Source organism: Danio rerio, chromosome 9 (genome assembly GCF_049306965.1).
Source record: "Danio rerio strain Tuebingen ecotype United States chromosome 9, GRCz12tu, whole genome shotgun sequence".
Taxonomy (NCBI): domain Eukaryota; kingdom Metazoa; phylum Chordata; class Actinopteri; order Cypriniformes; family Danionidae; genus Danio; species Danio rerio.
Genome location: NC_133184.1, coordinates 47,119,562 through 47,144,760, shown reverse-complemented (window position 1 = coordinate 47,144,760; position 25,199 = coordinate 47,119,562). Strand labels below are relative to the sequence as shown.

The window sequence follows — 25,199 nt, the reverse complement described above, 5'->3', positions numbered from 1 at the left end:
CTCTAAAACAAGAGAATGCAAAAATGGTAGATAGAACGATGGATAAATGGCTGGCTGGATGGACAATAAAACGATAGATAGAACAACAGATAGAACGGTGGATAGACAGAACAGTAGAACGGTGGATAGAATGATAGAATGATTGACAGACAGACAGACAGACAGACAGACAGACAGACAGACAGACAGACAGACAGACAGACAGACAGACAGATAGATAGATAGATAGATAGATAGATAGATAGATAGATAGATAGATAGATAGATAGATAGATAGATAGATAGATAGATAGATAGATAGATAGATAGATAGATAGATAGATAGATAGATGGATGGATGGATGGTTGGATAGACAGATGAATGGATGGATTGGTGGACAGACTGATGAATGGATGGATGGATGGATGGATGGATAGATAGATAGATAGGCAGATGGATGGATGGATGGATGGATGGATGGACGGACGGATAGATAAAGATAGAATGATGGAACAATGGATAGATAAAACGACAGAACAACAGGAAAAATGATCAACAGAAAGAACGATAGATAGACAGACAGACATTGTTTTATTTTGGATTGAATAATTAAACTGTGATAAACACAATTGCAGTGATGTTACATGACTCACACCACGGTATACACTATTCTAGTTCCACCACCCACCTGTGTGTGGGACGGCGAGCATGAGACTGAAGAAGAGAGCCAGATCAGATGCTTTCATTAATCTTATTTAGTGGTGTGGAGCGAATGGCCTTGATTAAAGATTTCTGCAGTCTCTCCTCTTCCCTCTCACCTGCAGATCCGCTCTCTCTCCAGCAGACACACTGCAGTCTTAAGGCTGTCATTTTGTAAGACGGTTAATTCCTCAAAGCAAATGAAACAAAGCTCGAAGGGGCCGAGAATCAGGAAATGCTCCAGACCCCAGGCACCCATGTCTTTAGATGGCTTACTTCTAAAACAAGAGGCGCTTTCCACTGGGGGACGTGCAAAGCCCTACGGTTTTGTTAAGCCTCTGAAACAAGCGGCGAGACTGTAGAAACAGCTCTTAAACAATGGCAGCTTTGAAAAGCCGTTCCCATCAGCCTGAATGAACACGCTAAACTCCCTCAAATCTGACAGGCTTCTCTGCGAGATGCAGAGCGGATCCTAATAAAATCAGCTCGGGTTTTGACTTTGACAGAAGGAACGAAAAGACCCTGCTCTATTAATCGCCTTAAAATAGCACAAGAAATGATGTAAGACCTGAGAGGACGCAGTAAACGCTGCGCCCGCTTTCAAGTGTGCTGCTAATGAAAGTGTATCACAGCTGAGCAAAAAAAAAAAAAAAAAAAACATTGATTTCTTTCGCATAATAATCTGGTATTGATTTTTATTGTGTGAAAACATTTGTGAATTATTGATCCCATCCCATTCTGCTGAACTTTTTTTTTTTTTATGGGATCACATGCATTATAAATACCATGACCATTCGCACATCTGTGTCAACAAAATCAATGTTTTCTGGTCTTCTGTGACGTTCAATCTAGATGACTTTTTACGGTAAAACTAATGAAATCATTAATATTAAATATTATTTTACTTTTTATATACACTACCCGGCCACTTTATTAGGTACACCTGTCCAACTGCTTGTAAACTCAAATTTCTAATCAACCAATCACATGGCAGCAACTCATTTCATTTTGGCGTGTAGACATGATCAGGACAATCCGCTGCAGTTCAAACCAAGCATCAGACGGGGGAACAAATGTAATTTAGGTGACTTTGAACGTGGCATGGTTGTTGATGCTAGACGGGCTGATTTCAGAAACTGCTGTTCTACTGGGTTTTTCACGAACATCCATCTCTAGGGTTTACAGAGAATTATCAGACAAAAAGAAAATATCCAGTGATATGCCAGCAGCAGTTCTGTGGGCGCAAATGCCTTGTTGATGCTAAAGGTTAGGGTAGAATGGCCATACTGGTTAGAGCTGATAAAAAGGCAACAGTTACTCAAATAACCACTTGTTACAACTGAGGTATGCAGAAGAGCATCTCTGAATGTACAACACATCCAACACTTGAGACGGATGGGCTACAGCAGCAAAAGACCACACCGGGTGCCACTCCTGTCAGTTAAGAACAGAAAAACCAATGCTAAAATTGACACAGGCTCACCAAAATTGAACAACAGAAGATTGGGAAAACGTTGCCTGGTCTGATGAGTCTCGATTTCTGCTGCGACATTCGGATGGTAGCAGGGCTTAATTTGTGCCGGAGCACGCCGAATCCGGAACCTATGACATGTGATCCGGCACCTCATTTTACCAATCGCCCTCCTCAACCGCCCTTGTCCCCCGTCTGCTGTTCACTTTCACTTTTATCCACGACAACTCCACGCTCTTCATTTCCCTTGTCCCTCGTATGCTGTTCACTTTCACTTTTATCCACGACAACTCCACGCTCTTCATTTCCTCCTTCGTCTGTGACACCCCTCTGCACACCCTGCTGTGTAAAACATGTTTTGCATGTTCTCCCCTTATTAGCAAGACACATTGGTAAAACATATGCTGGAATACTTGGTGGTTCATTCCGCTGTGGTGACCTCTGATACAGAATTATTAGCTCCCCTGAATTAATAGCCCTCTGTAAATTTTTTAAATAATAAAGAGATTTTTTTCTACACATTTCTAAACAATAAGTTTCATAACTCATTTCTAATAACTGATTTATTTTATGTTTGTCATGATGACAGTAAATAATATTTGACTAGATCATTTTCAAGACACTATACAGCTTAACGTGACATTTAAAGGCTTAACTAGGTTAATTAACTAAGCACGTTAGGGTGGCAAATTATTGTATAACAATGGTTTGTTCTGTAGACTATCAAAAAATTATATAGCTTAAAGGAGCTAATAATTGACCTTGAAATAGTTTTCAAAAAATTTAAAATGGCTTTTATTCTAGCTGAAAAAATACAAATAAGACTTTCTCCAGAAAAATAAAATATTATCAGACATACTGTGAACATTTCCTTGCTCTGTTTAACTTAATTTAGGAAACATTTAAAAAAAGAAAAAACATTAAAAGGGGGGCTAATAAATCTGACTTCAACTGTAAATCATAGACTAAGCTGAAGGTAAATGAATGAATGTTCTCTAATATCTAAATGAAAGGTATGTGGCCTCATGAGTCCAAACAGTTTATTGCCTTCTTTTAACTCCAGAAAATCCCAGTAAGAGCAAAGTGATATGACACGATGCATAAATTTGCCTCAATACAAACATACAAAGCATTTTTTACAATATACTCATTAAACTAAACTAAAAAAGACGATTAAAGAGACCTATAATAGACTTAATACATTTCTAATCTGTCTTTCCCGAATTTTCTTTTCTGTAAACAAGACATTTTGTGGTCATGAATGGCTGCTTGCTTCACAGAACTGCTTAATCTTCCTTAAAGCCTGTCCCGTTTTCAAATTAATTATTTATTATAAGTATTTTAATGATCCCATGCGGATCACCAGAAACAGTGCTTTTTCGATTGACCAGTTTTTGCCAGGGATTTTACACTCATGGGTTTGACAGGAGTATGAGAAAACAATGGTGTTTGAGGCTCACAGTATGTGATTGTCATGTACTTTACTCTTATTATTCAGCTGCCTAGGTATATCCAGATATTCACTCTGTGGCACCTTTAAAATTGCATAGCAGTTAAATCAGTGTTGTTACCCATTCTTAAGTATGATCCAAATGGTAACTGGCATCTATATTAGTACTTGATGCATGTCTTTAAAGCGGAAAAGAGAGAGGTAAATGAATCCAGGCCAATGTAATTTCATCTCTGAGGCTGCCGTATGTCTCTGTTGGCAAGTCATGGAAACCTAGCACAAAGGCTATATCCATACCTCCTTTGTTAAATAAATTAATGCAACTCTTTAATTTCTTAAAGGCTGAGTCATATTACCATGAGAAATAAAAGTAATTTGCCAGGGCTCATCCACAATTTAAATTAGACAAACTTCCCAGACTGGGTAATGTCTTTCATGAATGAAAATATTCAGTCCTTAAATGGCTGAAAATAGTTTTGGTACAATTATAACAACAAAAATTCTCATTCTAAGCAATGGCAATTAAGGTAAAAAGCACTAAAACACAAGACACAGCAGAGCAATTTCCTCACAGTTTTTCCACACTGAACACCATTAAAATATTTATATCATACAGCCATGAAATCTATAATTGAGAAACAACTTGAAAACTTCCCAGAGAACAATGTATTTATTTAATTTAATATAACACAATACAATGTAATGTAATGTAATGTGTTATTTTATAATATATTGTATTGTATTGTATTGTATTATATTATATTATATTATATTATATTATATTATATTATATTATATTATATTATATTATATTATATTATATTATATTATATTATATTATGAGACACTTTTATTTTATTTTAAGTTTGGAGAAAAAGGGAAAAAAATTCAGTAATTAAGTTTGCAAAGAAATTTTCAAAAGCAAGCTTCAAGTCGGGTTTTAATGAATTCTTTTAATTTAATTCTTTTAATTTCCAAAGCTGTAGACATTCTAAGTATAGTGTCAGCAATTAATTCTCAAATATCCTAAAAATAAATACAACAATAAATAAATAAATAAATATAGTTGAAGTCAGAATTATTATCAGCCCTTTAAATCTTTTTTTCCCCAATGATGTTTAAATGAGCAAGGACATTTTCAAAGAATGTCTGATTATATTTTTCTTCCTTTGTTGTATTTCAGCAAGAATAAAAGCAGTCTTTAAATTTTTAAAAAACATTTAAAGGTCAATATTATTAGCTCCTTTAAGCATTTTCTTTCCGAAAGTCTCCAGAACAAACCATCGTTATACAATAACTTGCCTAATTACCCTAACCAGCCTAGTTAACCTAATTAACCAAGTTAAGCCTTTAAATATCACTTTAAGCTTTATTGAAGTGTCTTGAAAAATATCTAGTCAAATGTATGTATGTATGTATGTATGTATATATATATATATATATATATATATATATATATATATATATATATATATATATATATATATATATATATATATATATATATATATATATATATATATATATATATATAGGGGTGTCACGATTCGATTCGATTTTCGATTATGAATAATTAATTAATTAATAACAAATTAATTATTTGTAGCCTACCGTTTAAACTACCTGACCTGTATGGTCTTTGTTTTACCCATAAACAAATCATACAGTAAATGAATAAAGGCAAGTTACACACATAATTACCACCTGTCAATCACTTTTTTTCTTGTGAATAGGCAGTGATCTCTGTCGTTAGTATGGCTTTGGTAAAAAAAGGTGCACAACCAACAGGAACCAGCCAACAGTATCTGAGGTGTTTGCTAAAATGACTAAGTACTAGTGTGAAAGTAAAAGATTGAAGCAGTCTTAATTAGGTTAATTAGGTTCACCAGGCAGGCTAGGGTAATTAGGCAAGTTATTGTATAACGATGGTTTGTTCTGGAGACAGTCTGAAAAACAATTAGCTTAAGGGGCTAATAAATTTGACCTTAAAATGGTTCATAAAAAATTAAGAACTGCTTTCATTCTAGCCAAAATAAAACAAATAAGACTTTGTTCAGAGGAAAAAATATTATCAGACATACTATCAACATTTCCTTGCTCTGTTAAACATCATTTAGGAAATATTTAAAAAAAGAAAAAAACAACAAAGGGGGCTAATAATTCTGACTTCCACTGTATATATATTTACAGTAATTATTTTAATGTTTTTAAGAAAACTTATTCAGTTCATCAAGGCTACATTTATTAAATGTAAAAAATGTTAAATTGTTAAATATTTATGAAAATTTTAAATAACTGCTTTGTTATTGTATGTAGTTTCAAATAAAATTATTACTCCAGAAATTATTGCCTTTATTACTATTACCATTAATAAATATAATAATAATTAATATTAGTGATTTCTGAAGGACCATGTGACTGGAGTAATGAAGCTGAAATTTCATCTATAAAATCACTGGAATAAATGAATAAATTATATGATAAACTACTTTTGAACAGTTATTTTATAGTGCAACATTTCATCATTTGTATTTATGATGAAATAATTGCAGCCTTGGTGAGCAGAAGAAGCTTAGTTTAACATATTTAACAATCATACTGACCCCAAACTTTTGACCAGTTGTGTATAGAATATTTTATAAGCAAAAATGTGCACTTTAATTTTAACAACCCACAGACATTGTCACCGAATATAAAGGTCAGACTTTCTCATATATACAAAGCCTCATTTCAATTGTCAGGTTTTGTAAAAATCGATCTATTGAATTAATCAATCTATTAAAGAAACGTTGGCTAGAATTCTGCATTATAGGCTTAAATTATAGAGAGACATAGCAGATGAACCGAGACTGCATCAGATCAATGTAAATCTTTCTTTGGAGCTGTCAGTGCGGAAATGAACAAAACAACAGGCCTAAGACAACATATTATACGATTAAAATATGGAAAAATTAACAGATAGTAATTTCGGTCAATTTTCCTGACGGATAAACCGAGATCAGGCTGGATAAACAGCTCTCGGTAATATTTCAGCATGCTTTCACTTTCGCATTTACCGGTAAGAATGACATCTCGCCTTGCTCATCATTCTCTCTTCATATAGCTGTATATATGGCTATTACACGATCATAATACACTGTGATATAGCCTGGGTCGTTAGTTTGTTGCATTGTTTTGTTTTCTTACTACAATCGATCCGCTCAGTAGGTCAGAGACCGTCTCATTCAGGCGATCACAGACTGATTTATTTGGTGCGGATGCGAGTGCAACTGCTGAATATATGCCAAAAAAACACGCTAACGGGGGAAACGAGACAGATTCCGAAACAAACATCTATGTGTGAAAGCACCGTAAGATTGTATTTGCACACAATTGACAGACAGTCGCAGCACGCAGCTCTGGCTCGATCTGTCAGGCAACAAGGAAGCACTGTACACTGGCCCGAGCGTCTCGCACACTGGCTCCGGGCTATCCGGGCTATATTGTCGAGCCCTGAAGGTTTAAGCTCTGTCGATGGGTCTCCTGCGTCTGCACAGTTTAACAAGCACTTCAACAAGCGTGTTTTTTCCCGCTTGGCAAGCCAAGCTGACGTGACATGGGGGCGTGGCAGCATCGACGATTCTATTTTTTGATTCGATAATCGAAATCGAGCATTAATTTCGATCGGTTTCGATTAAAAATCGAAATCGTGACACCCTTAATATATATATATATATATATATATATATATATATATATATATATATATATATATATATATATATATATATATATAGACAAACTTTTCTTTTAAGTCTGGAGAAAAAGATTAAAACAAATGACAATATGCCCAATAACGTAACAAAAAAAAATGATCCAAAGAAATTAAGTTTGAACTTTGAAGTTTTCTTTGAATTACTTCTTTTAAATACATTCAAAAGAATAGTGTCCGTGATTAAGTCTCAATGTCATAAAACATACATGTTCAGCAAAAAAGCATTAAAAAGCATAAAAAGTGACTGTAAATAAATGTAAAAAGTAATAATGAAGAACATTATAATGCCTTTTGTACATCATTGTCTTATCTTTATGGGGGAAGCCTGTGTCATTTCTGATAAAAAAAAAAAAAACTTAAGCTGTAAAAAAGCTTCATCATCTCAGAATTAAAGTATAAATAAACAATCAAATAAATTAATACATAAACAAATACAGTATCGGTTTAAAGTTTGGGTCTGTACAATTTTTAAATGTTTTAAAATAAGCTTCTCCAGCTCACCAAGGCTCTTTTTATTTAATCAAAAATACAATACAAATGGCAAAATTGGGAAATGTTATTGCACTATAAAATAACCGTTTAAAATGAATTTATTATTTAATTTAATCATTTATTCCAGTGATTTCAAAGATAAAATTTCAGCTTCAGTACTCAGTACTTCAGTCACATGATCCTACAGAAATCACTCTAATATTAATTATAATTTTTATTATTATTATTATTATTATTATTATTATTAATGGAAACATTAATAAAAGCAATAATTTAATTTGAAACTTCATACAATAAAAAAGCAGTTATTGAAAATTAGTAAATATTTAACTTTTTTTTTTTTTTTTTTAACATTTAATTAATGCTGCCTTGATGAATAGAATAATTTTCTTTAAAATAAACAAACCTGAAAAAAAAAAGACCCCAATCTTTTGACCAGTAGTGTAGGTACTTCTGTAGACAACCAATGCCAACAATTATTGAATTTTATTCATTAAAACAGTAGAACAACAATCAAGCAGTCTCACTCTTGAGTCACATGACAACAAATGACAACGCACCGGATCCCAGTCAAAGCCACAGTTCAACATATAGTTCAGCACTAGCCAATAAAATCCTTTTAGAACGCCACACATCAGCAACAGGCGCAAAGCAACAGTTTGCTTGCCACAGGATTTAATTTGCTGCATCCTACCATCAGTCCTAAGCCTTTCCTTCTTTTCATCACAAGAACAGCCTCTCTGTGCTGGAGTGCGTTTGACTGCAGATTCACTTACCGCTATTATACAGCAGCGGATGGTTCTGGATCTCTAACGGCCTTCGATAAGGTCGTCCTGCTGCGAGTCTCCACTGCTTCCTGAAACACAAAGAGGAATAAAACATCAGAGCAGAGTTCAAGCTGATGCTGAAACCCTCAAATCAGAGCGAATCTAAACCCAGAAGACTCGCTGAGAGAAACAAGCACCATAAATGGAGAAATCTCCCCCAAAATCCAGATGTCACACGTTTCGTATAATCACTGTTTAAACACATCGTCTCTGCTTCCACAAACAACATGAAAACTGTCAAGTAAGCTTCAGTAATTCTTCATGCTAAAATAAAGATAGATAATGCTCAGTCCTGACTGTCTACTCTATCTATCTACCCAAAAAAGTACAAGGAGTGGCGCTCGCCCCTAACCTAATGTACTAAATAGCAGAATAATCCTAGGTGTTGCGAAATGTATGTCACGTGACCTTCTTACCTGTCCGCTTCATCCAAGTCTCGTAAACAACGTAAACTAAAAAACATGTACGAATAACGAACGGATATCGTGCACACAGAAACAGGCAACAACAAAATACACAGTTAGACGGGGTTTTCTAAACGCACGCAATCAATACAAACAAGCGACAAAAGCAGAGAAAGAGAAAAATAAAGCAAGGGACTAGCGAGTGGTCTGACGCGCGCTTTTATGACGGGTGGTCTTTGGAATGACTGACAGCTGAATGAACCAATGAACAGAACCTGAGAATACATGAAAGCAGATATGGGAGAACAGAGCGAGAGAGAGAGAGAGAGAGAGAGAGAGAGAGAGAGAGAGAGAGAGAGAGAGAGAGAGAGAGAGAGAACACAGAGCAACAGAGCACAAATAACACAAATACATAACACGGAGCACCCAGAGGAAACCTACGCCAACACAGGGAGAACATGCAAACTCCACACACTGACCCAGCTGAGACTCGAACCAGCGACCTTCTTGCTGTTAGGCAACATCACTGACTACTGTGCGACCGCGTCGCCCTAGTATTGCACAATATTGGAAAAAACTGACATTGTTATTGCTACAGTTGTAGCCGTATATTTGTTGTATTTTTGCCTCCCGTTCTCTCTCTCTTTCTCCACACCTGTCATTTCCGTTAGGTACGCCTTCATGACAGCTGATTGGTCAGGAGACCAGTCTATTATCATTGGGCGACGTGGCATGGTCATATTAAAAAGACGTCAGGATGAGCGGAGGGATATCTCATTTTTCCTTTGATCTCGTTTTTGTGTGTTTTTGCTGACAGGATTTTGATTTTCGTTGTTTTTGCGTACCTTTCGTTTGGGTAAAATTGCTCTGCATTACTTTTGCCTTTTTTAAGAATTTTGATTTTTGTACATTTTGTACAGCCATATCTCGAGAACCAATCAGAATCCGCATTTTGATTCACATGTTTTCAATGTAGCAGCACGCTGATATGCCGGCTTTTATGAGGAGACTGTTTTATTTAGATTCAGAAGTAGATTTTAAAATATTTAGTTCAATAAACTTCATAAACTTGTCCGACTGACACTGAATGGCAAATGAAAACGCCCTTTACCTCAAAACTCTCATTTGCCAGTCAGTGTTAGTCGGAAAAATCAGAGCGCTGCTACACTGAAAACATGTGAATCAAAACGCGGCTTCTGATTGGTTCTCGGAATATATCAGCTTTTGCTGTCAAAGGCAAGTGGCCTTTGGAGGCTTTTGCCAACAAACTGTTATTTCTGTATGTGCAGATACTGCGATTTAGATGATTTGAAGCAAAAATATTTGTTAAACATGTACTACGTGCCTAAAGCGTTCGCTCAATGTCATTGGCTTATTTTTGGCGGAAATGGCGTTTAGCGGCTTTTGTGTCTTAATTCATTCATGTTGTTCGAACACAGATCGATTAAGTAAACTATTAACGAGTTATCTTCCTGAACAGTACTCTTAAATTGGAAAAGTGCTAAGATCATTTCTCTTTTTAAAAGCGGCGACCCTTCCGTTCCAAATAATTATAGCTGTATTTCATTGATTTGTAGTGAAAGTTCGGGAGATTGATTTATAATCAGATTACGGATTATATTAAAATGTTCAATATTCTTGTAGACCAAATTTTTCTACTTTCTACTTTGACTAATACAGCCCTAATGAAATTTACAAGCGATGTGTTTATATCCTTTGACAAAAGTCAACCCACTGGTGCAAATTTTATTAATCTCACTAAAGCATTTGACATGGTTGATCATTATCTTTTGTGAGATAAGTTACATTCTCTAGGTTTTGATCGAAAGACTCTTTTTTGGTTAAATTCTTGCTTTTACAATAATTTACAAATATATATGTGTGTGTGTATGTGTGTGTGTGTGTGTGTGTGTGTGTGTGTGTGTGTGTGTGTGTGTGTGTGTATATATATATATATATATATATATATATACATATATACATATATATATATATATATATATATATATATATATATATATATATATATGTATATATGTATATATATATATGTATATATGTATATATATATATATATATATATATATATGTATATACATATATACATATATATACATACACGCGTGTGTGTATGTGTTTATTTTACATTAAATGATATATAATTTATTTTATTTTAATTTAATTAATTGTTTAGTAATTTTATTCTATTTTTTTTATTTGTTTTATTTTATTAAATTTAATTAATTCCCCTAGTTCCTGCTATTAAACTGCCAACTGGTGGCTTAATAAATCTTCATTGAAGAAAAGCAAAAAAGCACCTGTCAGTCAACAGAAGCGGTAATAAAACCCCTCAGAGGGACGTTATCATATTTATTTACAATCTCTATACATTTGTCTCTATATCCTCAGCCTTCTAATTGAAGTGTGTTGTCAGTCTCCTTCACCGCGATGTGCTTCCTATTTTTAGATCTCCATTTGAGGGCGGCCATGATGTCATCTATTTTCAAACCTCTATTGAGCTTTCTTTCCTTTTGCTCTTAGGCCTGCGTTTATGATAACAAAGAGGTGCAGTCACTCTTTTGACAGCCTTTCTTTACACCACAGATGATGAGGGAACCAATTTTCACTATGAACCACAGTCTGAGGCTCAAAAGATTGCCGTCTGCTTTGTAAAACACTCTCTCATGCCAACAAGTCTATTGCCAGGAAGAACTCAAACCTTGATGCTCGGTAGTGACATCAGTGAGATAAAATGTTCAAAACATGCCCTAGTTAGTGGCACTTGAAAGAAGCCACCTGCTGTCTCTGTTTGCTTGATTTTAAAAAAGGCTAAAAATAAATTAAAGTACATATTTCATATCATTGTTTTTTTATGCTAAAATTCATTCATTTATTTTTTTTCGGCTTAGTCCCTTTATTAATCTTTGGTTGCCACAGCGGAATGAACCGCCAGCTTTTCCAGCTACATAAACACTCATACACTCTCATACACACACATATACTATGGACAATTTTACCTGTACCGCATATTTTTGGACTTGTGGGGGAAACCGGAGCACCCGGAGGAAACCCACGCAAATGCGGGGAGAACATGCAAACTCCGCACAGAAATGCCAACTGACCCAGCCGAGGCTCGAACCAGTGACCTTATTGCTGTGAGGCAACAGCACTACTTACTGTGCCACTCCGTCGTCCTATGCTTAATATGTTCTGTAGATTTTTTTAAACAATATAATATGATCATTGTTTTTTGAATAGTGTAATATGGCAATTTTTATTCGATACATTTTAAATCTGTATTTTTTTATTTAATTTAGTTATAAGTTATTTAACTATCAATTTAATGTGTCTTAATTCAGTGTTGGCAGAATGGATAGCAATAAAAATGTACATTTTTGAATATGTAACAGTAGAAGAGCTGCTATTTAAAATTTTTTCTAACAAAATTCTTAATTTTTTAATTTTTTTTATTTAATAAAAAAAAATTATAAACTTTTATTTATTATTGAATTTATCCGTAACATTTTAGTGATAGTGTATTGAAATGCTTTTTGGACATCAGCTTTTACCTTTTTACTATAAAGTGTTTATTGTTTGGAGTAAATAAGTGATTATAAACATTAAAAAATAATATAAAATGTAAATATTTCATATTAACGTTGAGTTTTTTTATGCTTAATATTAGTACAATAATAATAAAAGAACAATAGATGGAGCGATAGATCCATTAATCTACTGATTGTGTTCACCTGTGCCTTATATGCCCACAGTTCGGGATGGATGGATGGATGGATGGATGGATGGATGGATGGATGGATGGATGGATGGATGGATGGATGGATGGATGGATGGATGGATGGATGGATGGATGGATGGATGGATGGATGGATGGATGGATGGATGGATGGATGGATGGATGGATGGATATAATAATAAATGGATATAATGATAGATTGAAAGAATGGTAGAATAATAGACAGAATGATAGATTCATTAATTGTGTTCACCTGTGCCTTATATGCACAGAGTCCTTAAGTTAGCTTTCTAGTATTGGCTTCAAATAAATACGATAGAACGATAGAAAAATTGAATGATAGAACGATAGAACAATAGAGCGATAGATAGAACAAGAGATAGAATGATAGAACGATAGACATAGAATGATATAGATGGATAGAATATATCGATTAATAGAAAAAAAAGAAAGAAAGAAAGAAAGAAAGAAAGAAAGAAAGAAAGAAAGAAAGAAAGAAAGAAAGAAAGAAAGAAAGAAAGAAAGAAAGAAAGAAAGAAAGAAAATTTTAGACATTTTAAGACACCGCACACACCCTGAAGCACAAACCCATTTTTAGGGTTACAAAACATGCATAATTTAAACTTAATTTATTTACTTAACCCAATGTTGTGTTTTTGTCCATATTTCACTTAATGTTTAAACCTGTAAAACAAAAGAAAATATTTTTAAAATATAATAATAAGTCCCAAAAAAAAAAAGTGGAAGTGCCAGGTGAAAAAAAAAGTAAAGTAAAGCACAACAGGCTTATTTTCTGCCTCAATGAAACAAAACAAAGCTAAACAATAATGGCTCGACTTTCCACACAGGCAACTTTCTGTGAAAACATCAATGTCCGGGCAGAAGCAGAGGGACGAGAGGATTGTTTTAGCAGCTGACATGGATTACTGCCAAAATACATGTCAGTCTGCGAATAATAGATGTGTTTGGAGAGTCGGCGGAGATCGGGTTATGGCAGGTATACCTGCTCTGCTGTTCAGCTGGAGGACAGACACAATGTGCAGGCAGAAGGCCAGGAGTTCAGCAGGATCGGGATATGGTTACACATGGGAATCGGGTTAGAGGTTTTTCCTCAGGGAACTCTTACAGTATAGATGAAGAGAAACAATTGCAGATAAAGTGACAAAAGATGGACACGATCCTTTACAGCTACAGCACAAAAATAGCAGGCAATTTAAATGTTGACTAGTAATACAACATATTATAGTGCTATAGTGCATGCAAAAAAAATGCAATATTTTCATTCACTGCGATATAGATGCAATTTCAACAGATGACTTGTATAGTTTGTAAAGAACTCATAATTTTAGATGAGTTGGGACGAGATCAAATGGTGAGCAGAAATGAAATAATTCCTTTATAATAATAATGAAAATAACACTATAATTTTAATTGAATTAATATATAATTAACAAACGTTTATTTATTTTGCATAAATGGCTCAAGTTTGCTTCAAAGGCCCTAAAAACATGCAAACAATAAACTTTCACTCTAATGTTGCAAATTTGAAATGACTCCACTATGTTGTAACCATAATGCCTGCTCAACTGTAATCCAACTACATTGCAGATGCCTGCGATGAGACTATTGCAGACTCGCACATTGCAATATCGATGCTGAAATGATATATTGCGCAGCCGTACTTTGGAGTATGTGTTATAGTGCTGAACGATATTGGAAGAAAAAAACTACATTGTGTGATTTATATTGCGATGTTCACAAGATGACTTGAATGGTTTTATTTGGACAATAATGAATCAGTTTAGATTGATTAGGATTATTTTGTGGGGGAGTGACATCTGCATATATTTAATAAAATAATCACAAGCATAGATAACTAAATACACAAATGAAGGAGTCTAACAGTATTCAGTAACAAAATAAAATAATTAAAGCTGAATAGTCTTCATTGTATAAACGTTCGTTAAAGCTACACAATCGATTTGTGTTGGGGTGACATAAAGGAATTAAGTTAACTTGTTAGTGATTACAACTTTAAGTGGATTAAACATAAAACAAAAAAAAGCCTCAACAATCGTGTCGTTTTAAGTAAGTAGCTTAAACAAACAGCAAATATCCTTTTTTGAGTGTACAAACGCAATGAATCCTTGTGTCCAAATGCTTTAAGCTAGCTTAAATGCTTACACAGGCCTTAAAAACCCAAGCAACTGATTAATTTTCATTTAATTATGGATAAACTGTAACGACTCAGAAATGAACTGATGTACCAGGTCTACTGTAATCCTGACACATTGCAATGTGACTATTACTGACTCCCAAATTGTTGTCGACGTTTAAACTATAGTATTGTATTAATGTTACTTCAAAGGCTGATTGAATTGCTTTAAATTGCAGTTTTCATACAAGTTCCCTTAAATTTTATTTATTACTATCATCACTTATTTATCCCTAAATAACATATTTATTTAGAAAACTTGGCGAGAGCTATTTCATGTGTGGAAAAAAAAAGCTGGAGCAGGACGGAGAAAGCAGACCTCTGATGCAAATAATTATTCAATTAAATTCCATTGGTGTCAATATTTGTCAAATATGAATGAGAAAAACTATTTTAATTTAACTGTTAACAAGTTTATTTTGCTAGTGCTCTTTGTTAGTGAACAAATTACTCCATGAAAAAAAATGGTTCTTTTCTTGATAAACTTAACAAAAATCTACCAAGCTGCTCTAGAATGGCAGTCGTTCTCTGATTGTGTCAGTTTGACAGCTTGAGTGAAATATGCTTAACTATGCCCCTCCAACTGTTAGTTTGCTGTAAGTAAAAGATGAGAGGAGGAACACAAAAGTAAACCCACAAATCAATATTATGGGCCCTATCATACACCCGGCGCAGTGTGGCGCAAGGCGTGGCGCAGTAGTCTTTTGGTAGTTTCAGCTTGGCGCAAGAGTCGTTTTGAGGCGATGCGCTACGCTGTTTAAATAGCAAATGCATTAGCGCTCATTTGTGCGCCCATAGGTGTTCTGGTCTAAAAAGGGAGGCGTTCTGAGGCGGACCGCTGGCGTGTTGCTATTTTGAGAATCTATAATAGATTTTTCATTAGACCAAAACTAACCCGGTCTAAACTCCGGCGCTGAGTTGCGCCTCGCTTACGCACTGCTTAATACGCACAAGAGAGCAATAGGCAAATATCTTTACATATGAAAAATTTTAAATATTAAGGATATATATGATATAATAAGAATAGATATAGAATATAAATATAAAGGATTAAAATATTACAAAACATATGATTTTCTAGCCTACATAAATATGAAAAACCACTGCTTTTATGTCTTCTTCATCTCAGGAGGCTTTTTCAGTTCATTCATAACAATTTGCTTTTGTATAATATTACTATAATTAGCAGTATTATTTATTATATCCATATTTATATTTGTTTTATTAAAAACAAGCTTAGATTTGCCCACCTGTCAGGTTTTAGACCATAAGGTGCACAGCATGTGTTTTAGGATATAACTCAGGTTTTTGAACACATTTTGCTTTTATTATTCATTTATTCGTTTGCAGGAAATTAAAACTGAATTTAGAAATAGTTTTGAAACGAATATTTGCGCTTAACAAACAAAAGTATTTATTTATAGACTAATTGATGTCTGTGCGTAAAGGTTTCCCTATCCGAGAGCAAAAGTGAAAGTGATCCATTATCTCTCATTCTCATGCAGTAGATGCTGTTTAACAGTTTTCTGTAAAAAAAAAAAACTGTTAACTGTTTGCTAGTGAAATGCTCAGTTTTTCCACTTAGACTTACTTTGCGTCCTGTAAATTGCGAATGCGCTCTTGGCGCGACGCAGCTGATTCTTATAGGGAATGGGAAATGAGACTCTAATTGTTTTTTTCTTAAAACACACCTATAACTCATTAAGAAAATAAACTCAACCCTTTTAGACCATGCACCGCGGCGCAAGGCAGATTTCCCGTCCTTAAATTAGCAAAAACGCGTCCTGACACGCCCTGAAAGCGTTTGCACCCCGCGTTTTGCACTCTGCGCATGGACCGTCAAAATAGAGCCCAATGTTTCAGTTTGAAATGTGTAAACAAACTGAAATAAAAAGTCTTTGATTTCATTAATTCCTCAGTGTCAGTATAGGGCGCACGATCATATGTCACACTTGTTTGTTCCTCTGGTGTATTATTCCCACCCCTAGTTTTAAATAGATAAAGTCACGCACGGGACTGTGGTGGGTATACACCACTGCAAAGTGCTCATGAATGTGCACAATATACTGACACGGAGGTGAAGAAACTGTTGACTCAAGTCGTCATTTTTGTTTTGCTAAAAAAAATAAAAAATTGTTATGCATGCAATAGTATTCTCATAGCTTGATAATAAACTGAAGGAACCAAATCTGTTTTAAAGACTTTTTTGGTATTTTTGAGTAAGTAATTAACAACACAATTTTCATTTATCAGTCAACTAACCCTTTAAATCCAATCTTAAATTTTTAGATGTGCAAGAAGATAATTTCCCTACTGTGAGGAATACTTCCATTTCACATGGCTTTTCAGACATTTGACCGCAGTAAGAGAGTGATTAGTGACTGCGGTCAACACTGACACTCTGTTCACCCTTTTGGTCAGTCTGGCCCAAAAACCACAGAGTCTGCCTTTCACATCAGCTCAACAATCTCTGCTTCTGTCCTCAAACACTGCATGATTCAAAATGTGAGCAAAAAACCTCCCCCCCAAAAAAACAGCCTTTTTCTCTCCTTTTCTGCCTTTGAGATAAAAATTGGTTGTAAGATGAAGAGAGAGTTGATTTTTTTTTATGTTTTTTTAAATATTTTTGATAAATTTCGCATGTTTCCTTTCTTGAAAAACGAGTAGTGCAGACTTTTTTGATTCCTTTAATTCTAACATGCTTCTGTTTTGTTTTTTTCTTGCAGACAGGCAGAAAGAACAATAGATAGAACATATTGCCAGTGCTTGTTTTTCACCCAGTAGCTCATTAATTTATTGATTGTGTTTACCTGTGCCTTATATGCCCACTGATCTTAACCCTCGGGGTACTGTTGTGATTTTGGGGCCTCTGAGGTGTTTTGAAATGCCATGAAATTTTTGCTTTTTTCAGCTACTTATTACATAGTACTGGCCAACATGTATTTTATTTGTATTCAGCACAAACTGTAATACAATAATACTGAATGTACAATAATGACTTGGTTAGTAAGTCTTGGAGAAAAAAATGTAGCTAAAATAAGGTTAAAAAAAATAAGGTTAAAAAAAAAAAACACACTGAATGTGCCCAAACAAGACTTTTGAGTAACCAGTTTGGTAGGCTAGAATGTTTACTTCACACTAATGTGAAAATTATTCAGTTCTCTAATTCAAAGCCAACAATAAATCCAATTACAATTTGTTAAATTTCTTTTAGCTCATCTCAGCTCTATGCGTGAGTGACAATGGTCATGAATAATTTCTTTCATTGAAAGAGAAACAAAAGACACTCCCTCACTCACCCATTAAGGGCATTGTTATGCAAAGTCCATCTGCAAAAGCTAGCCCAAACTTGTTGTGTTACTTGCTGTATGACCATGTAAACACTCAGGGTAAACACTATACAGTGCACCCCTCACAAACACTGTTGCCAATTGGACGGTTTTCAATTTGATTGTGCGGGTAAAAATTTATATAGGCAGGTAGTAAAAATTTGGGCGGTTTTGCAACAGCGCACCACCCAGCCCCAGATATCCACCAACCCATCCACACCCGGACTTCACTTAGAAATCGGTTAGGATCTCCAAAAGAGACACCATTCCCCCATTTTGTATTCGCGGAGTTTCAGTGCATTTTACTGATTCGTTTCTAAAAACAGTTTGCGGAGAGAGTAAAGAATGAATGCCTACACAGTTTGTTTTCCTTATTTTGCAAAAGCACACACTTCTGTTGTTATTGTGCATGTACACAAAAAAAGTAGCCACCTAACAGATTTAATTGATGTATTGCTCTTATCTGTACGATCAAAACTGAAAGTGTAATTGAAGTTATTTTCGACGTTATCAGGAGAAGACGCCTCAAACGTGTATACGCGGACTTCGACCCCTGGGGGTTATGATTTCCAGTTTCAGCTTAAAATAAATACAAAAAAATGATAGAGAGAATGACAGAGAGAACGATGGAACGATAGATGGTACTTTCTTGTATTGCCAGTGCTTGTTTTTCACCTAGTAGTTCACTAATTCAATGATTGTGTTCACCTGTGCCTAATATGCCCACAGTTCTTAAGTCAATTTTCCAGTATTGGCTTCAAATAAATACGATAGAAGGGTAAAAAGAATGAACAGATAGATAGATAGATAGATAGATAGATAGATAGATAGATAGATAGATAGATAGATAGATAGATAGATAGATAGATAGATAGATAGATAGATAGATAGATAGATAGATAGATAGATAGATAGATAGATAGATAGATAGATAGAACAACAGATGGAAAGATAGAACGATAGATAGAATGATAGAGCGATAGATTAAATGATAGATAGAATGATAGAAGGATAGATAGAATGGTAGAACAATAGAGAGAACAATAGAACAATGGATAGTACTATAGAACTTTTCATGTATTGTCAGTGCTTGTTTTTCACCCAATAGTTAAATTTGTGTGTTCACCTGTGTCTCATATGCACGTGCATAAGCAAGTTTTTTTTAAGCTAATTTACAAACAGACATATAAAATATCCTTCTGCTTTTTTGCTTTAAAATCATGCCAACCTGTTTCTATAACATTTCTGACCTTTTTACAGCATTAATTTTGTTTCCTTAAAATCTCCAAGTCCGTTCAGATAAAAATAAATGGCAAATAAACATTCAGCGAATCAGCACATTTTTCCGGTGTTACACAGGAATGCGTGAGATTGTGTAATTTGGTTCCCGCCTGACTGAATAAATATCCCATAATATAAATAACCCTGTAGTCAAAACGCTCTCTCAGCGGTGCAGTCGCTTTAAATAATGCAGGTTTAAAAAAAAAAACGCCCAGATGTAATCGGAGTGTGTTTTTCAGGCCCTTACTTTATATCTGACAATCTCTACCAACAAAAAGGGGTTTATGTTAGTCAATTAGCTTATTAACCCGACCGGTAACAATTGTGTGATACATTTCAGAAGGAGAATTATTAGGGATGTCAGTAGGGCTTTGTGGAGGGAACAGAATTAAGACATTACAGGCCTAATGAGTGCTAAAGAGCTGCTGATTCAGCAGAAACACACACACAGCGTATCTGCCTCTGCATACCAAACCAGTCTGTAACAATTACACACGCACAGAGAAAACATCACCATCATCATCTTCATTAATGTAAACACTGACGATCATTTGCATTTAAATAGCATTGGTTTGCCTTGATATGTTAATGATATATTTAAAGGAATACCCACAAACAAAAAACATCTCTCAGCCTCATGCTGTCAGAAAACCCTAATTACTTTTCCATAGAAATATTTTGGCCCTTTCTATCTTAAAAGACTTACAGTAGATGTCATATTTACTTTTTATTATTTTGTCTGTGGTTTTTCAACTTTGTTGTAGCCTTTAAAAATACACCATGCTAATTTTTATAATACTTACAGAGACTTGCACTGCATGGCATATTTACTTTTTATTATTGTGTCTGTTTTTGTGCATCTATGCTGTTGTTGAAGACTAAAAACATGCTAATTCTTATAATTCGTTTCTTTTTTTGTGATAAAATGTGTTGAACAATACATTCATATTTTGATGCTTTTCATAATGCTTTGTTACTTAAAAATTGAAATGGGTCTTACTAACAAATATTAATACATTTGACCTTTTCCATTTTTAAATTCCCCCTTGTATAGTGTGTTTTAAATAATAATAATTAGAATTAATAAATGGTAACTTCATTGACATTATTAACAACATGATTGTTTGTTATTTAAGTTGAAAAAATTAAGAAAATGTTGTAACAACCCCCAATAACAGTCCATGGTTTTCAATGAGAACTTATAAAAGGGTATTTTTATAATAACATATACTGTTATCTTAATAAATATATCATATTTTAACTTGTATTTAACAAGTTATTATTTAACTTGTTTAATTTTTAAAAACCGGTCATGCATATACTTTTTTGTAAAAAAAAACAAAAAAAACACGCAATTTAATTTACATTATTTTACATTAGCGCTGGAAGGTAAAAATCGGTATTAATTGACCGAACACCATTGTTAATATCTATAAAAAAAGTTTGCTATGAAGTTTCGGTATGGAGACTATAGTTTTATTAAATTGTGGCTGCTGAGTGCATGCCTAGGAAGCAATGCCAACAAACTTAGGGTGTCAGTTTGTCATATCCAATGGAGGCGCACACTAGACGCGCGAGCATTTTCCAGGAAGACCTAATTGAAAACATCCCAACTTTTCATGTAAGTATATATACATGACATAATGATATATGTAATATAATGATTCATGTAAGTAGAATTAACTAGAATCTGCTTCACACTTTGTATGGAATGTACACATTTCAGTAATAACGGCAGACTAATTACTTCAGACAAACACAGCGCACTCAAACACTGCAGTGCTTTTTACTTTTCTCCATAAACTTGTATCAGTGCTGCACCAATGGTTTGTCCGTTTGTCATCCTCTGAGAAAACGGTTAATGGTCACCTAGTTACAAAAAGATGGCAGGGGAGCACAAGTGCACAGCACATTGAAAAGGGTGAAAGAAGCCATGCACTTGTGCTTGTCACTTGATTTCAGAATAACAACACATGAAAATGAGTGCTATATAGCAGCAGTGAGGAGATTGTAAATAAAGCATGCAAGGATGTCGCCTGAATGGCTTTTTGGTTTCTTTTCTTGTGCATCCAAGCCACTAGCACCGCATCTGAAAGATTGTTTAGCATAGTGGTAACGCAGTTATTCAACTTTAAAATTTGTAATGTTGCAGTATGATTTTAAATAATGATGGTTGGTTCCTTTTTTTAAAAGCTCAGAAATGATCATAATATGTGTTGTTGACAGAGATTGAGATTTGCTCTATCATTATTATTCACACCTTAAAATTTGCTTTGATTGTTTACTATTTACGCTTTACCGTTGCACACACTTTAACATTTTATTTATCAAGTTTAAGAGTCTCTTTAACACTTGAGTTTGTTTTATTATGAAGAGATCAGATATTTTAATTATTTTTGATTTTGATTATTAAAACTATTTGCCTTAGTAATTAAATAAAATTTGCCTTTAAATTTAAATAAATTGGTTAAAATCCTAATATTCCTAAATGTATTATTAAAAAATATTCAATAATTAATATCGAATGAGATGAAACAATATCATAATATATCAATAATACCACTCTCTATCACTTTGATCAATAACTTTTTACACTAACTTTTAATGACACTTTCAGTCATTTGGTATATTTCTGTATTATATCATTTAAAAGCTCCATTTAACGGGAGGGGGGGGGGGGGGTCCACAGAAGATTGCACAGGTTGCAAATTGCACAGGTATGAAGCAACATAAAAATATACCAATATTTAAAAACAATGACCATTTTCAATTAAATGAACATTGACCTGGGCGAAGCAGTGGTGCAGTAGGAGCCTCAGCTCAGTTGGCGTTTCTGTGTGGAGTTTGCATGTTCTCCCTGCGTTCGTGTGGGTTTCCTCCGGGTGCTCCGGTTTCCAAGACATGCGGTACAGGTGAATTGGGTAAGCTAAATGGTCCGTAGTGTGTGAATGTGTGTGTGGATGTTTCCCAGAGATGGGTTGCGGCTGGAAGGGCATCCGCTGCGTAAAAACTTGCTGGATAAGTTGGCGGTTCATTCCACTGTAGCGACCCCGGATTAATAAAGGGGGTAAGCCGACAAAAAAATGAACATTGACCTTTAAAGGTAACAAGCTGTCATCAGTTTAAAGCACCCAACACCAAAATAATTTTTTTTTTTTTTTTTTTTTTAACAGACACTATCACTCCACTTCTCAAACCTCGCAGCCCCTAAATCAATGGCCATCTCTCAAGCGACCTTATTAATATCGTCCAAACATGATTTATTATTTATTGCAGCTGAATGTCTACAAGGGTGCGGGTCTGTCTGATGGATATCTGTGCGACAGGAGCCCATTATTTCCAGCATGTCATATTGAATTCTGCAGGAGTGCACTCAATTTTCCCTGAGCCGCAGGCCCGGGGCCGAGGGGACACTTTCAGCTGGGAGAGGGGAAATCTGACAGGATTTCGCTCTGTCAAAATTACATTTCAGTCAGATGGAGACGAGCTTCTGCATGCTGCTAATGGATTGCTCTTCTTTCCCCCCGTCCTGACAGAATGGAGAATCAATGACTGCGGGACAACAGCTCTCAATTCAATGAGCGTTGATGACATTTACAGACAGAGGAAGACCTGTTCTAACTTTTTACATCATTTTGATTATGAATAGATTGAAATGTATTTAAAAAAAAACATTTTGATCTGTTTGCTTTTTTGCTTTAAAAATATGCAGACTTTAATTATTTTTACTGATTGGATGTAAAAACTAAATATATTTAGATTCTAAAGAATATTGACTCCATTGGTCATACAAACTAAATATTGTTACAAATGCTGTTTTTTTTGCAAATATAAAATTTAATATAAAAATTTACAAGAAGAGCAGTGAATTTTCAGCTGCCAAGAATTATCAGAAATGGACAGCACTGCATTATAAAACCCATTCATTCCAATGGCTTGAGCTGTGTGAAGGGCTATTTGTTGCTGTGCTGACCAAAACGCAAAAGCTAGGTTGTGTGCACCAAAGTCACAATTCTAAAAACCAGATTATTCTGCTCTAGTATGGGCTGCAAAAACTAATTTAAGATATTTTTAATTCTGTTGAATATTTTACTTGAAAAATTGTTCATACAAACTGTTTTCATAATATTGTTGTGGTTGTCTGTTTTTTTGTTGTTGTTGTTGCTTAAATTAGTCAAACAAGCAATATAATAAAATGTAATATAAAAATACTAGGATGCAAAGAATTTTCGGCTGCCGAGAATAATCGGAAATAGAAAGCACTGCATTATGAAACCCATTCATTTCAATGGCTTGAGCTGTGCAATGTTTTTTTTTTTGTTTTGTTGTTGCTGCACTGACGAAAACGCAAGAGCTAGCTTGTACGTGGTATAGTCGAAATCTTAAAAAACTTAATATTCTGCTCTAATATGGGCTGTAAAAACTAATTTAAGATATTTTTGATTCTAATGAAGATTTTACTAGAAAAAATTGGCCATACAAAATATTTTTATAATATTGTCTATCCTCATGTTTTGTTTAAATTAGTCATACAAGCAATGTAACAAAGTGTAATATAAAAATACTAGGGCTGCACCAAATTTTCGACCGTTAAAAATGATAGAAAATAAAAAGCACTACATTTTGAAACCCATTCATTTCAATGGCTTGAACTGTGCAAGGGTTTTTTGTTGCAGTGCTGACCAAAACGTAAGTGTTAGCTTGTGCAAACCATGGTCAACATCAAAAATGTCCTTAATATTCTGCTCAAATAATAGCTGTAAAAACTAATTAAAGATATTTTGATTCTAATTAGCATTTTTACTTGAAGAATTGGTCACAATATTTTTATAATATTGTTCATCCTCATGTTTTGCTGAAATTAGTCATGCAACAACATAATAAAATGCAATATAAAAATACTAGGAATGGACTGAATTTTCGACCTTTGAGAATTATCAGAAATGGAAAGCACTGCATTATAAAACCCATTCGTTTCAGTGGCTTGTGCCGTTTAGGGGGGAGCTTTTTCTTGCTGTGCTGACCAAAGCGCAAGAGCTAGCTTATGCACACAATGGTCAAAATCCTTAAAAGCTTAATATTCTGCTCTGATAAGGGCTGTAAAAACTAATTTAAGATATTTTTGATTCTAATAAACATTTTACTTGGAAAAAATGGTCATACAATGTTTTTTATAATACTGTCCATCATCATGTTTTGCTTAAATCAGTCTTACAAGCAATATAATAAAATGTAATATAAAATACCAGGGGTGCACCAAATTTTCAGCCGTTAAAAATGATCAGAAATGGAAATGACTGTCTTATGAAACCCATTCATTTCAATGGCTTGAGCTGTGCAAGGGCATTTTGAATCTGCGTTAAAATCCTACTGTAAATAGCTTAATATTTTGCTCTATGGATATTCTGCTCATGTACACATATACACATCTACGGATTAAACTGCACATGCTCACAAGCTTGTGTTTTTGTTTGTTTTTTTAACGAGTATAAATTAAAATGTAAAAAGTATTACTTTAAATTGCTCATTTATTACAAAGCATT

General features: G+C 34.3%; 1 protein-coding gene across 2 annotated transcripts in view; it reads right to left on the bottom strand.

The window, feature by feature from the left end:
• adarb1b (adenosine deaminase RNA specific B1b) overlaps positions 1 to 25,199 on the bottom strand; it is a 321,734-nt gene that overhangs the window by 205,450 nt on the left and 91,085 nt on the right. For both annotated transcript variants that reach the window (XM_682018.11, XM_021479019.3), the window contains exon 2: positions 8,623 to 8,702. The gene's annotated coding sequence lies outside the window, so the exon portion shown is untranslated. The remainder of the gene's footprint in view (positions 1 to 8,622; positions 8,703 to 25,199) is intronic.